General features: G+C 33.7%; 1 protein-coding gene across 5 annotated transcripts in view; it reads right to left on the reverse strand.

The window, feature by feature from the left end:
• The window catches only part of LOC111048685 (homeotic protein female sterile), an 81,230-nt gene that overhangs the window by 46,366 nt on the left and 17,805 nt on the right, over window positions 1-17,059 (reverse strand). The window contains exon 1 of one of the 5 annotated variants that reach the window (XM_039430323.1): window positions 4,872-4,997. The exons of the other annotated variants lie outside the window; for them this stretch is intronic. The gene's annotated coding sequence lies outside the window, so the exon portion shown is untranslated. Of the gene's footprint in view, window positions 1-4,871; window positions 4,998-17,059 lie in introns of those variants that run through there. 5 annotated transcript variants of the gene reach the window in all.

Consider the following 17,059-nt stretch of genomic DNA (forward strand, 5'->3'; position numbering starts at 1 on the left):
ATTATACAAGAATCTTGAGAATTTCCTGAGAGTTCTAATCAATAGTCTTTCATTAGCGTTACAAATAGAATAAAATTCACAGTTCTTGTGCTGCTTGTTCAAGGACAGGCTTACAACTTCTCAAACTACTAATGAGCAATTATTTTTCCAATTGTTTGTTACAGAACGTTTTGTATGGCAGCATGAGTTGAGAGTTTTTTGAGTGTGAGTTAAGTTGAGATAAAAAATTGCTAATGGAAATTTCCCAAAGAAGAAAATGTAAAGAGGCACAATTAACTAACACACCATTTACAATCAAACTATATTTTACATCAATGCAGTTTCCATCAACTGTCGCTTGGAACTTTTCGGAATTTTATATTTCAACATACGTACTTAATTAATAAGTTTTATCACCTACTGATACAACTGTACATGATACTCATTTTTTCAAATATGCTATATCAAAAAAATTCAAAAAATTTTCAAATGTTGAAAGCTTCAAAGCATTGTTGTTTTAATGAGGTAAGGTTAAAAGCACTTCAAGGGCTTTTCGTCTCTGTTCCTACTACCCACTACCCACCTACTGCACTTCTACTGCATACACGTTTCTATATCCTACGTTCCGAATTGTTGTAATACGTATAAGATAATAATATAGACTACCATGTATTCCAATTCGTAAGTTAGGTGAATATTGTTGTACAGTACATTGAAATTAATTTTATGAAATCAAATCAAGTTCTATTCAATGACATCACTTACATAACAAATTCCGTTACACAGTTGATATTACAGATCATTGAATACAATACGTTTTCCTTAAGAAAATTTGTGTCTGCAAACAGGAGTGATTTTTTTCATTCAATTTTTAAAACTAATACAATCTCAAAAATATTTTGATAAACTTTTTGATCGATGTATCAGCCAGCAAGACAGTGATCATAACGTTTTTTTATTGCACAATTTCATGTTCTGTATCCTTCAAGCCTCACCATAAAGCTTGTAAAAATATTGATTACAAAAGGTGTGGCAGAAATGTAGCACGGCTGCAGAGAGAGATTACTCGGTACTTGCCTAGTACAGTATCTAATTATTCGGAGACTGAACTGTTCTATAGTTGGAATGCTTGTTTATTAGAGACCTCTTATTGGAATTGGAAAAACCAGCAACAGTCACTGGCTAAAAATGGACCGAGTCGCGTGATCTGAGTTCAGCTAAGACACCTGTTTCCACCTTTTTCCACTTTTTATCTGTTAGAGACACTTCCGGAACCCGTTCACTACTGTTAACTAGGCCTAGTGAGGTTCACTTGGATTCGTCAGCATTCCTTATTGATAATTCCAATGCAACAAATCCAACCTATGCTGACAGGTTACAGTGAATCTCACTACATATCACTGTAGTGAGAACAACTCTAAACTGTCAGTATTCCTTGTAAATACAATGCAATGCAACCAATCTAACAAATTCTGACAATTTATTGTGGATCTCACTAAATATCACTGTAAAGAGACTAACTCTAAACAGTCAGTATTCCTTGTAAATATCATCGATGCTGCACATTCAACCAATGCTGACAGTATCTCACTGAAGCACTCCCTGCTACATCTATGGAGTCACTCCTTTCTGTTGCAAAACTATCGAGAATCATCAGTAACTGACAATCCTTGTTCCACCTTATAATACCAGAATGACTTGATTCTAAACAATAGTTGCTACTAACTGTTCTCGTTTATATCGGAGCTGAGTGTTGTAATTTAAAAACGTTGACCAAGTCTACAGTTCACTCGGTACCGGTTAAATTTTAACCGTGATTAATTTCACGAGAACCAATCAGAGAAGGCCTTTTTGCAAGACGACTTCTCTGATTGGTTCTCGTGGAATTAATCATGATTAAAATTTAACCCGCTTTTGTGCAACTGGCCCTCAATCAACAAACCTCGCTAGTGTGAGATTTACTTCATAATGTCAGCATTGATGTTTTTCATAAGGAGTGATGACAGCTTGAAATGGATTTATTTATTAATTTATTTATTTATAGTTTTTACAAAGAAGCACTGTTTGGGAGTAAAAAATTAAGGATACTCCTTGTACTATTTTCCTCCCAAATTTAGATAACATTTTAAAAGTCCGAAATAGGGTTATCATTTCACATTTCTAAAATTCAGTCCATTTTCACTCAACAACAATAAAAACTAAGAATTTTAAATTTTGACGGTTAAAAAACATAAAAAAAAGATATTAAACGCAATTACCATTAACTGAAAAATTTCTGCATAATTTCACAAAATTTAGAGCCATAAAAAGCACAACTCACTATTCAGCACAGCTGACATGATGAATATGTTAGGATGACATGATAAGATATTACACTATGGAAGTTGTCTTGATAAATGCTAGTCCAACAAGTCTAACATCAAAGTTACCACTCAATCTTTCTTAATTACTAATATCAGCTTGAATTATTACTGCATTCAATGAGATTATTCAGAATAATAATTTATTTATTCAAATTCCAACAGTACAACACCAATTTTGTAGGAAAAATAACAGAAAAACAGAAATAAGCAAAGAAAAAAAACAATATTATTTGAATATCAAGCCATGAAAAATACATTGAAATACACAGTTAACAGGAAATATCAATCAAAAGTGAAAAACCCTGAAGAGTAACAATGGGAGCAAACAACAAGAAAAAGAACACTAAAAATAATAATGTTGCCGTGAACTTTTCATAGAATTAAATTATCATTCTCTGTGCATCAATCAACCATCTCTAGAAACGCGAAACAAGCGATAAAATAACCAATTACCTATCAGCATATTTTTAAATCTCATCACGGTTCTACTTTGCTGAGCAAAGCTGATTTGCATCAGCTTTAAAGCTCATTAAAGGAGAGTATTCAGTCAATAAAAGTGGTGAAATTTCAATAAAACCTCGAAAATGAAAATTTCCGAAATGAATTAAATTTACTTCTTAACAGAGTTAAAATCATTTTGGAATTGTAAATATTGGTCCGTTGTAAAATTTCAATATGGTTTTAATATCTGTTCCCCTATACACTATAAAACTTTAAGAAACAAAGAGATCTGATAATTGTGTGAGGAAGTACCTCTTAAAAACTGATTAAAATTAAGAGATCCTATAATTGATATAAGCCTATAATCTCTCTGTAATAAAACACGTTTCTCGATGTAATTATCAACTGATCAAAATTAAGTGATCTAATATTATTGATATAAGTCTATAATCTCTTCTCATGATTCTCGATCTAATGCATTTATCTAAATAAACAGTCCATGGTCTTCCTCTATTCTGTTTCAGGGATATTATTTTTGCAAGGCTGAAAACTAGGTTGCATTCTAATGGGGAGTGTGCGACAGTATAAGTAGGGTAATATGATAAGCAAATACAACTCTAATGGAATGGGAGCTGCTACTTGGACATTAGAGAGCACTTGGGTGGTTTGAAGAGTGCACTTAGTGCTTTCGAGGGTTAAAGCACTTCCATCAACTATTTGAGAGCTCTTCAAGTTGCATGTTATTATTTCAAAAGCGATTTGGAACCGTTAATGGTATATTTAGAAGTAAATACTGTTATAGTACAATGTATACTCTTATAGAGTTTATACTCTTTGTATACAATGGTATAATATATCAAGTTTTATACATAAAGGAATTCGATGGTAATAGGTCTATTGGATGAATGAATTGTATTGCAAAATTAGATCAATCTTATAAGTGAAGTACAGAATACTGAAGAAAGGATGAAGTATAATAAGAGTAGTTTAATAATATAAGTTTGAAGTACGTAAACTATTGGATAGAAGGCTTAAAGTAGTGATCCTATTTCATGAATAAAATACTACCATTCCATATTTCTATACCAGAGGTTTCAATAAATTTGTAAATAAAATAACGACAGAAGAAATTAAATTTACAACACTTTAGAAGAGGTTTAGAAGATATATGATGTATTTTTTGATAGAATACGAACAAAGTTATCTTCTAATGGGTGTGAAAGATATATTATGTATTTTTGATAGATTGTAAACATGATTATCTTCTAACTTTTCAGGAAGCAGTTGGGAAGCCAGTGAGACATAATAACTATCAACAGGTTTCGAAAGCTGGATAATTATAACTAATTCAATTCGAATGAAGCTGCTAGCTAGTAGTCTAGCTAGAGATAGTGTTCTGAACACGAAAATTTGAATCTCTAATATCACATCCACAACACTTCCTTCACTTTCAAATAGCTTTCAAATTATCACGTTTTCATTTACATAAAGCTTTAGAAAACATGTTGAACAAAACTTATATAGATTACATAAATATGACATAATGAAGATTTATTTGATCAATTAGACAGATTAGACTAAATAATAAATAAAAGATTCTTGACTTTCATGTTTCTATATTAATGTTCGTATGATGACCAACCAAATGTGCGTCGAATCTTCAACTTGATTAATAAATTTTATTTCATTAGAGTGCAAGAATTTCAAGGTGTTCAGACATTCTCCTCGTGTAAATATTTGTGCAATCATGGTTCTATGAAAGAAGCATATTTTTCAATCTAATAACAATAGTTCTGGTGAATGATAAGCTCCAAAACATAACCAATATGAGCTGCAGCAATTGAATTGTTAATATCTGAATTAAAAATGATGAGATGAGATACTAATATCTTTCAAGGCAAACTGGCTCAGCTATCAAGTGAAGTTTGGCCCAATCACTTGATTTATCAGTAAAACTGACTATTCCCATTTCAAAACTGGATGAAATAGTGAATTTCAGATAACTTGAATGTTGTAAAATGAGCAACATAGAAATGTAAAGGTTGTGTCAGGTTGTGAATTGAATGATATTTCGAAATTGTAACTTACACAATAGACAATAATTTCCCAGAGATCTGCGGATATGAAGCTATGAATTCGCCGTTCTTCAGAGCTCTCAAATTTGAAACGTAAATTTAGCTTAGTAATATCGAAGAACAACAGACAGAACGTATACAACACGGAAATAAGGAGCACATTTGCACATATCCACAGATTGTTTCAAATTCGATGACAAAAATACAAGCGGCGAATCGAAATAACGAATAGTAATTAATTTTCAAGTGGCGAAACGGAACTATCGAAATAAAAAATTGTGATTAATTTTTGTCAGCCAATACCAAATTACGACTCACTACAGTAGGCCTATACCTATTTTTTGGAGTAATTTAGTGCACCAACTGTTAACTTAACCCGAGCCTAGTTGAAATCATACTGAAGATCTTTTTACTGCCTAGTTGTCATAATTTAACACGACACTAGACTACACTATTGTTCCATTCAATTTCGGATATCGCTTCAACACCTGTGTTGCTTGCATCCGTGTCATGCTTATGTGCTGGTAAATACATGTATGTTGCGACCTATACATACAGTCTACGTAGACAATCTTCTATTACCTAATTTATCACAACCTGCATCTCAAACGAATATGATTAAATGATAGCGTGTGAGAGAATAGCGTGGACAAATGCGAATATAGTATGAGAAATACTCGTATTTGACAGAAGTTATATTTTGGTAGCAGATATCGATTTTATTGCCAGAATAAGAATATACCTTCCAAGTTGTCAGGTAGTTGTTAGTCACATTTGTAGAATATTGCAAATAGTGAGAGCTGAATATTGAATTGATATTGCTCATTTATATAGCGTGAATTATACTCATATTGCTTGCTGCAACAGCAATGCGGTTTTCCAGGTTTTATTGCCTCGACAGAATTTCACTAATGAGGAATGATTCCTGCTGATCAAATTTCTATAGGGATTCAAAAGTAGAAATATTGTTCTGGAACACAAATATAAGCAATGACTCATGAAGATAAAAAACAATTTCGAATGAAAAAGACTGAGAAATTGTCAAAAACCACTGATTTATTCATAATTAGACAGACCGGTTTCGGTTATTACACCATTGTCAATCTCTGATAAACTAGAGTAATTAGAAAGACCGGTAAACTAGAGTTTATCAGAGATTGACAATGGTGTAATAACCGAAACCGGTCTTTCTAATTATCAATAAATCAGTGGTTTTTGACAATTTCTCAGTCTTCTGATAAACTAGAGTTTATCAGAGATTGACAATGGTGTAATAACCGAAACCGGTCTTTCTAATTATCAATAAATCAGTGGTTTTTGACAATTTCTCAGTCTTTTTCATTCAATATGAATAATTACCACAATATCAACTTCTCAACTACACAAAAAGTAAAAGCAATTTCTCTATGAAGATAAAAAGGACTAATATTAGTATAGAGATAGAGAGTGAGTCATACGTATGGGAACCCTTCAATAAATTGGAGACTGAGCAGATATAATACTGTAACTATCAGGATTTGGTCAAATACTCTACCTTTTGACGTACAACTGAATTTAAACCCCTCATAAGGGTTTGAAATTCAGTTGTATGTCAAAAGGTAGAGTATTTGACCAATAACTTATCCTGGAAGTTACATTACCTGCAACAGTCTCCAATCAATTGAAGGGTTTCCATACAATATGACTCACTCTGTATAATGTAATTAACGAGTACTGAGCATGATAAAACTTTTTTCTGTGTAAATTTTGAAGCACAGAGAGAACTCAATGACCAAACAGTTTAATTATTTTCCTCTATCATTTTATTTTTATTTTAGAATAGTTAATCAATTGCTTCTCAATTTTATCAACCCAAGTTATTTCAATTCTTCCATTATATGAGAACTTCAAATCAGTACAATGAATAAACTAAAGATGATTGTAGTTCAATGACTCAAGTTACTAGTGCAAACCTCCACCCTTAACTTTTTAAATTAAAGCCACACGCCACTTATAATCCAAAATATTAATGCAAGACACCATCTCGTCCATAAAAATACCAACCCTGACTCATCGAGGGAAATAAGCGTTCCCCACAAAGTGTGCCTGACTCACAGGAGAACGGTAGACCTATTCCCATCCTTCAATCATCAGCAATTCATTCGTCTGAGTAATAAATAGCGTAGTATATTCTAGACTAAATGAAAACGGGGGTGAATAATTATTACGGAAGAGCTATAGTGAGGTTTAAACTGTCAGCATTGGTTGAATAGTAAACATTGATGTTTTTTTGAAAAAAATGCTGACAGTCTGAAGGGAATCCCAATATAGTAGTGTATTTCCGTGGAGGGTGGCTTATGACCGCAGTGTCTGTTTCCTTCCACTCACTCTCTCTCACTCTCTCCTCCCTCATTCACTTACTCTCTCTCTCTCTTTTCTCCCCTCCCCCTTCAATTCCTCTTCATCATCATCCTCCTCCTCACCCCTACAATCCCTCTTCATCCTCCTCATTCTCTATCCAATGTTTCGCGACAACCTCTATTGATCTGCTTATAAGGGTTGAAGCCAGCCAGCCAGCCAGCACTGGCTCAAACCGTCTCTTTCCATTCACTCTGTCAGCATCAGTTTAATGGGAAGCATTGACTTTTCCCACGAGGATTGCTGACAGTTTAAAGTGAGTCTCACCACCCGATATACGACCCTTGCCCTAATCTCTGAAGGGCGATAAAGGGAGTGGAGCTTAGCCAATTCTTAATGCTCTGTTCGTGACTACTCCTATGTTGACAGATTACAATCGTCTCAGATAGGCCTATACTGTCGTCCATTTGAGGCTAGAATTTCCCCTAGACACTTCGTATGTGTTGAGAATGATGTGGTCTTAACAGCTGGTGAGGATAAACACGTCCCTCTGCCGCTTGGCTGCCACTCCAGCAATAACAGGAATAATATGTTACTTTTGGTAATAATTTTTGTTTATTGAGCATATGGAATGAGAAACAAGAAAATAGTAAAATGAGTACAAATAAAATAGTACTTAATAGAAAGTTTGATGAATTTTTGTGACTAAATTCGATTTTCAAGCAAAGACTGACAACGATTCATGACATTGGCGTATATCGTGTATGGGGGTTGAATTCTTGCTGACAATCAATTCATAAGGGCACTGGTATGGTTTTAAATGTTTATGTTAATGGTTGCTACCTCGACGTCAATAGACTCTTAATTTTGTCTCCTCTCTACCTTCCACCAATTTATTTACATTCTTCAAGCTTACTGTAATAATGCAGAATGTCTGTAGCAAAGAATGATGAGATTTTAATTTCTTCTAACTCACAACTAAGATTAGAGATTGTTTACAAAACAGGAATGTCGATCACAAAAGAATGCACAACTTCCCAAACCAACTGGATTACAAGTGAACAATAAATCATATAAAAGACTGCAAATGAGACATGCGCACTGCATACCTCATTATTTTCCCACACATTTTCGTGCAGTGCGCCACCTTTTCCTTAATAAAATGCATTATTACTTTTTTACACATGTAAATTATTCGGCATATATGTTTTCCCAGTGCAGTATAACACCTTAGATAATAATGGCACAGTTCACAGCCATTCTTATGTAATACAGAAAGACTTGGTTTCTATTAACCTACATCAAAATTATTGATAAAAAGATAAGAATATTTTAATAAACAAGTGTAGAATAATATTGTAATCTCAGAGTGTATATGAGAGTTTTACAGTATATTATTTTATGATATCTCTACTGATATGAAGATAATATTATGAATCACAATATAAATATCGTGACATTATAGAACTAAATGAGAATTCTGATTGCTCATTGACTTCAATACCCAACATAACTTTGAGTAAAGTACTAAAGATGTTCAACTCGTACTTGAGTTCATGTTCAAGTTCACTTGGGTAATGATTTGCCACTTTTCAAGTGCTATTTTCAGAGCTTATTGGAGCAAGGAAGACACTCTTGATTGAAACTGTTTCTGTTTCACGAGAAGCATTGATTTTCCTCCGATTTAAGAATGGATGTAGGTGGGATGTGGGATACAAAACAATCTCTCTGATGAAATTTGACAAAAACAACAGAATTCATTTCACAAGACTCGAGAATTGAGCTGAAAATAGATGTGAGCTGTTTGCTGTCTGTGCAAAGGACACTATAGATAAATTATTGAATTTCTGATTCTCACCAAAATAGACTAATGTGGTGTTGATTTGTGAAATGAGTCCGTTAGCTCGCGTGAAATATCACTTTATAAAATTCTGCAGCATTCCAAGCGAGAGACTGTTCACGTTCTCTAATAGACAGAGAGAGTTTCTCTTGTTGACCTTCTGTTTTAAACGACAATTTTTAGTATTATTTCAAAGCAATTGTGCTGAAAGTTTATGAAAAATATTCTTGAGAAGGTGAAGGTTGATCATCTATCAATAAAAAATTTCTCAAACAAGCTTTTTCTCAACATTATTAATTTACATAAAAAAATGTCTTTAGAAGATGATTTAAGAAAAGTTTGAACCAGCAGTCAATAGAAATAATTTCAATTGATTTTAATTACTTAATCAGTTTCCATATTATGTCAACGAATAAATTCATCAAGCAAACTATCCTCCGATACACTAAAACTTGCCATTCAACATCCAACCAACCACAAATAAATAATGTTGGTTATTCTTAACGACACGGGAAAATAAGAATCTTCTCCTTCAAAACAGGATCTTCTCCTTTATTTAGATGAGGACAAGACACATTCTTTAGTTTCTTTCAAGTCGTGGAATTTTTTTTTCCAAATGCAGATTCAAGAAAAATTAAAATTGAAAATAAATGCAATCATATTCAAATTACTTTTCAGTATTGAAATTAAATCATGGACAAATATTATTTTCTTCAGATGCAGTTTCAAGGAAAATTAAATTCATTACTATTGAAGTGCGTGTTTATGATAAATTAATAAATCACCAATGAATATTTTTCTAAGCTGTGGTATACTAGGAAAACTATTATTCAAATGAGATAAAACATTGGAAAATAAATGAGAAGGAAGAAATAAAAACATAAAACGAATGAAATAAACAACTGGGAGAGCTTTTTCTTCAAATTTAGGAGACGCTCACCTTATACAATTATGCGCTTCCAACTTTCAACAACAATAATTATCGAGCTAGCTGCAACGGTACCTGATAATTTATGACTGTTACACTTTTGTTCAATTTGAAACCTATTGTTTTGTTTGAGTTTCGAAACATAAAAAGCAGAAGTTGGACAAACAGTTTGCGCAAGGTTGACCATTTATAATAATATCTCTTCCTCATCACAGTGGTTATTATTCACATGGTGACTTCTGCTTGTGAATTATTTCCTGTCCGCCAATCTTTCTATTATAGTTTTGTATGGAGACTTTCTACTTTTAGAAGTTGGAAGAGCAAGAAGTAAACGACCAGAATATTGAGTGAAGCACGCTACCTGTTCACCGTTTCTTCTATTTCTTTTCCTTCTTTTCTTCTTTGTGCCTCTTCTTCTTTCTTTCCATCTTTCACCATCACAATTACTACTACTACTACTATATTCTTCTTCCTCATTTGTATTCTTTACTCACAGTCACTTCTTCTAAGCCATATTCCTATTTTCATCTTCCTCTTTCTTCATCTCCTTCATAATATTGTCTTCTGCTTCTCGTCTTCTAGCACATCTACTTCTTCCCCTTTCTTCACCTTCTCTGTTTTGTCTCCTTTCTATTCCTTCATGTCTTCTATTTCATCTTCTTATGCTTTCTCTTTTTCTTTTTCTTCGTCTTCCTCTTTTTCTTCTTCTTTGCCTTCTTCTAATTTTCCTTCCTTCTCCTCATATTTTCCCACTCTATTGACTCGATTTCTTCTCCTTATGCCTGATTTTCTTTTTTCAACTTCTTCTTCATCTTCCTTCTCTTCTCCATCATCTACTCTCACTTCTCTTTTTCTACTACGACAACTACTTCTTTTCATCCCTCTTCATCTTCTCAAACTTCTTCCCTTTTCTCCTTCTCCTATTCTTCTTGTTTATTGTATCTTCAATAAATACTAGGACTTCTCTTCGTTATCTTCTTCCTCCTGGTTTTTCTTCACTATCTTTCTCATCTTTTTCCTTCTTTCTTAGTATCTTCCTAATTTTTCTTCTTTTTTTACCTTACCACCACTTCTCAACTATCTTTTCCCTCCTCTCCTCTCCTCCTCCTCTTCTTCTTTTTTCCTTTTCTAAACTCCTCTTCTTCCTTAAGATTCTCTTCTTTCTCATCCTCATATTTTCCACCTTTTTCTCCTTTTCACACTAATCTTCTCAATTCTCTTCTTCTTCTTCATCATCATCATCTTCCTCCTATTCTACATTCAAAACCACCTTTTAGCGGTTAAATTTGAAACCATCGTGCGCGCTTCTCATTCTAACGACTACTTTTGGTAAAGTAAACGGATATCTGCAATTCGACTATTAGCTGGTCTACCCAAATAAGTCCACTTGGCACTCAGTGCTCACCGCACATTGCATACTGAGTAATAACAATGCACAATATTGTACTCATTCAGAATTAGGAAGGATCAGTATACTCATTTGGAGTTGCGAAGTGAAACGTACATCAAAGCATTACCTTACTAGGAATTCTTCCTATTCAAGATATGAAGGATTCAAAAACGTTTTTATTGAATTATTATTCAGTTGGCATCAATGATAGATAGGAATTCATACATAAACATTTAAAAATCGATTAAAAATTTATGATTTAGAATGAAGTGACTGCTTATCAATTATTGAACAAATTATGAAAATTCTCGTACCCTGATAGGCTCATGAATTAGTCAAACGAAATCGGCAAGCCAACAATTTTTGTAGACTCCCACCAGCGAGCAAGTTATACTTTTGCTGGTGGTAATTTTCACTTTCATGAAATAACTGATGATATTATTTTTTATCATATTGTATCATGTATATTGCGTGATAGTGGGAATAAATGGAAATGAATAAATTAATTTGTAATACAGACACATTCTCTGGTAGATGAGAATTTGGGAAGATTTCATCGAATTCATTGGGAAAATTTATTAGACAAGTTAACAAGTTTAGTAGTATGTATTTGTTCTGAATTTTCTTTAAAAAATTGAAATAAATTATTTTTATAAAAAACATTTAATCACATCATGGGAACACCGTAAGTAGGGGATGAATCAAGTAGAAACAGAACTTCTTCGCGATTGTGAAAACAGCATCACATCGACTAACTAATAGGCAATCCTTCAAGAAATTGCAGGTATTCTCGAACAAATTATCTGAAGGAAAATAGAATGACAACAGCTTATCACGACTGTTGATCTGAGGAATAATTCCAGCTATTGAACACGGCTTTGATTAGATACAACAGTTGAAGCAACAGTAAAGTTGTTAGACAGTGATTTCAAACGCGACCCACAGGTCTGTATTTCAATTTCGGAATCTTCATTTCAAAATAATTGAGTCGAGAGAAGAAGATAGCAGAGTGAAATTCTGTTTAGACAGTCAGCATTCCTTATGAATAGCTTCAATGCTCCCCATTTAACCAGTGCTGATAGTTTGAAGTGATCCCACTACAGCAGTTCGTAGTCTCGTGAGCAGGAACGATAACCACGTTTCGTAAGGCAGTCAGTCAGTCAATAATTACAATGCATCACAATATTCAATGTTACAGAAGAAACTAACTAATCCTAGTTTTCTTCAAAGTTCTTCTACTCTTTACGTTATTTCGAAACCGGTCACCCCATTGCCAGGCTTATTATCAGAAGAAGGCTTTCATCTTCCGTATTAAAACTAATCTCCTTTCTTTTTTCTTCTCCAGTAGTTGACGACTGAAGTTGAAGAAACAGGTGAAATCTTGGATACACCGCAAAGTCTGGTGGTTAGTTTCAACACACTGCAGGTTAAAAATACACTTGCAATTCAGGCCTTCAAATTGCTGGTTTATTGAGAAATTGACAGAAAACCGCAGAAAATTTAGCAACAAGATGTGAAAAAAATTGGTCATGACTGGAGATAGAAATTTGACTGCAGTTTTGTAATAGATATTTAAAAGAAATGGTAAGTTTACTTGGACAATTTGAGCACAATTGAGAATATTAAACATCTGGCATGGGGTTTCATGGGGGTGGCATTTGGAAAACCATTTGAACCCAGAAAATGTTAATTGAGGTACATTCCAAAGTTCTTAAAATGTACAGAAATGACATACAATTGAAAGTCTTTGCAGAGCAATAGCTAATCAATAATTTTCTTATTACAATGAGGGTTCCAAATAGAATAGAGGTTAACACGATAAACAATCTTATAAATTATAAAATACATGCAGTAGTTAATTCATAAATTTAAATGATATTATTTAATAATATGCCATTTTGTGTTCAGATTATTCTCTACATATATGGATTATTTTTTAACTATACCATAGTTCAAGACTTGCACTAAGATGGTCTAGAAGGAGAATGATCACAAACACAAAAATCTGGTGTGGCGCACTCACACAACTTTCCTTGCCGTTATGAAAATTGATCACCTGACGCTAGTGTCCACGCGCATCTCAAGTCTATACTATTCAAAGATCTGAGCCAGCTGGTGACAGGACAATAACGCTGGTGACACACGAGGTCTGCTATCTCCTCATAGTGAATGATTTAATAGAATCAACAGTTGCCAACAGTTTGTAATTGGATAATCACATTTTCTCGAATTTGAAGCTTATTTTCAATTTTAGGTGAAAATGTTACTGAACATTAATTGTAGAGATTTTTATGCTCAATCTTTTCCACTGGAAATTTTTCGTTTAAATTGTATCTGGAGGCAGATAATCGGGAATCTAAAGTCAAACTTTGCATAGATGGGGCTGAGCTCCTGAAATTTCTACAGATATGGGACTTGTGGCAGTTGATAGAGCTTAACAATGATTATTTTCGATATGAATTTGATCAAAATCGTTGAAGCGATTTTCAAGAAAAACGCGAAAAACCCTGTTTTTGACAACATTTTCTCCATTTTAGCTGCCATCTTGAAATGCATTTAATCGAAATTGTTCGTGTCGGATCCTTATAGTGTAAGAACCTTGAGTTCCAAATTTCAAGTCATTCCGTTAATTGGGAGATGAGATATCGTGTACACAGACGCACATACACTCATACACACACACACACACACACACACACACACATACAGATCAATACCCAAAAACCACTTTTTTAGACTCAGGGGACCTTGAAACGTATAGAAATTTAGAAATTGGGGTACCTTAATTTTTTTCGGAAAGCAATACTTTCCTTACCTATGGTAATAGGGCAAGGAAAGTAAAAAGGCACATTATTTCCTCATTTTGTGCTCTTGTAATCAGATTGATCAAATTCACATTTCAAGACACTAATCTCTCCATAATATCGTTTCAAAGAAGGCCATACCCAGATTTAATTTGAGAACGATTTGTTGGTCTCTTCTCCTATAAATAATTGCTAGAAATCTGCGGATGTCCTTTTTGGATTACTTGGCATTGTTATGGTGATATTCACTTCAACCGGACAGAATTCTTCACAAATACCATCAATGATTCCCATTCATTCATTTCTGACAGTTTGAAGTGGATCTCATTGGTCAACGGAAGTAATCAAATGCGTGGGATGAGTGGCTGTGGCTGCACACCCAATAAACAGGATTCGGTCCATGTGAATGGACACTCGGCTGCTCCTCTTGTCGTTGAAATAAGACATACAACTTAACGACGGGCGTGGGGCAGAGATACTTAAAATGAGATAATTTGTTACCTTGACCATACTCAGCAATAATTGTTCAGGAATAGTTTCCAACTCACCTGAAAAACAGAATATTTGAGTTAGTGAAACAGGAGGTGATGAGAAAATTTAAATTCACATAATAGTAACAAAGTAGCATCATAGTAAAGGCCAGTTACAGCTTCAGCTACAGCCAGCTACATAAACATGATGGGCTTTACACACACATTGATTTTTGGACGTTCGATTTTTCGCCGTCCCTAATGAGTTCTATCAGATCAAACGGATCTTGACAAACATCATCTGTTTAATCTAATAAAATTTATAAGGACCGCAAAGAATCGTACGTCTAAAAGTCGATGTGTGTGTAACCAGTCCAACATCAACATGTGACAGATTAAGGCTAGCTAAGATGTGACAGAGAAATATCGTTAAGATGTGATCATTAGTGTTAATAATATATCAATAATTTGATCGACATTGAATAGAAAGAATTTGAGTTGTCTTATAGTTTTTCAAGTCTAATAGAATCAGAATTGAGCTCTGCACATACACATCGATTTTTGTTCGTACGATTTCTTGCCGTCCTTATAAATTCTATTAGATTAAACAGATGATTTCAAACAGATGATGTTTGTCAAGTTCCGTTTCATCCAATAGAATTCATAAGGACGGCAAAATATCGTTCGAACAAAAATCGATGTATGTGTGCAGGGCTCAATTCTGATTCGATTAGACTTGAAAAACTATAAGACAACTCCAATTCTTTCTATTCAATGTCGATCAAATTATTGATATATTATTAACACTAATGATCACATCTTAACGATATTTTTTCTTGGCTAACATGGGTAATAGGATGTTAGGTTAATCATACGGTGGCATACCAAAAGCATAATATTGTATACAATAGCGAACCAAAGAATGAAACCCTGATAAAACAAATTATAAAGGGTTGATGGGAAAAGTTTAGATATCAATAAAGTAAGTTATAACGACCATAAGTAAATTGATTTGGAAGACTCTTTATGTACGTATAACTAAATCACTATATGTCAGGGTAACCTAGTTATTAAAAATACCCTGATAAAACGATGTTTTCCTTGGCTCCTCTATATACCTTATATCAGGTTGTAGTGAAATCCAACTTATATCCAGCCTAATATCAGCCTTATATCCAACTAATCCAGCCTTATATCAGGCTGTGTTCGACTGTAGTGAAATCCAACAAATACTGAATTACAATGATTCGAACTTGGATTCCAAATTGTCAATAATAAATTAATTATTATAAACAACCTTCCTCTTCACCATCACTTTCTGCTCCCCAACCACCTCCTCTAGCGGTGAAGTGCAAAACAATAAAAAAATAATCACGGAAGAATCATGTACGAATTGCTGATTCTAAAATCATGAAACATGTTACAATGTATACTCTGTGATGTAGGTGTGAGTTCCATTGCTACAATTCACTACCAATTTAGATTAGCAGAGCGCGGTTCGATAAAGACTGAACTAACTCAATAATTAGCACCAGCTCCGCTACATGATGTACGATCATGATAATCACTTCACTGAGATTCAGTTTACACAGTCAGCATTCCTTGTTGCTTTTCATTCAAACAATGCTGACAGTTCACAGTGAATCTCACTGTAGGTCTGAACTGGTTCCGACCCGATTGTTTTTCCAGGGTCGCTTTCTTCAATTTTCTTCCGAGTGCTCAGGCCGGAAAATTAGTCACTGAGCTTGCAATAAGCGGCAAAAGTAGTGGTCAAGAAATTGTGTGGTTGAGAAAAATTTCCATGTTGGTGCAATGGAATTGTTTCTAAATTTTTTATACGGTTTAGTGAGCAGTTACTCACAGTAGAATAGTGTTGCAGAGTTTGTTTTCAAAAGAGTTAGTCCTATTGAATCCATTTTGATCCAAATTGAACTGAATCCGTGAATTAATTCCAGAATGCAGGAATTCTGGAATCCTACTTAGTAATATCATCGAGAAATATGGTTTAAGAAAAAAACAATATTGTCTTTGGTGATACTGTAATGTAACCAGAGAAATTATTATTATCATTATTATTGAAGTTTCACATTAAAAAACATCATAATTGATTCATACTCCACAGTCCATACTCCATAGCTTGGCTTGGTTAATGAGAAAGTCTGAGAGAATCTTTGAACTTTATGTAAAAAATTATGATTATTCATTACTTTGAAGGCTTGAATGATACTGCGATTAATGAGTTTCCTGATAAATATTCACAAATTAGTGAAACTGCAATTATAAAAGTCACAGTTCCATCGTTAAAAACTTATTTAGTTATGAATTGTAAGTAAATTCAGTAAATGTATTCAATTCGCAATAAACTTAATCAATGTATTCAATTCGAAATCGACATAATCAACTTATCAATATATACAATTCGTTATCAACTT

This window comes from Nilaparvata lugens, chromosome 6, assembly GCF_014356525.2.
Source record: "Nilaparvata lugens isolate BPH chromosome 6, ASM1435652v1, whole genome shotgun sequence".
Classification (NCBI taxonomy): Eukaryota; Metazoa; Arthropoda; class Insecta; order Hemiptera; family Delphacidae; genus Nilaparvata; species Nilaparvata lugens.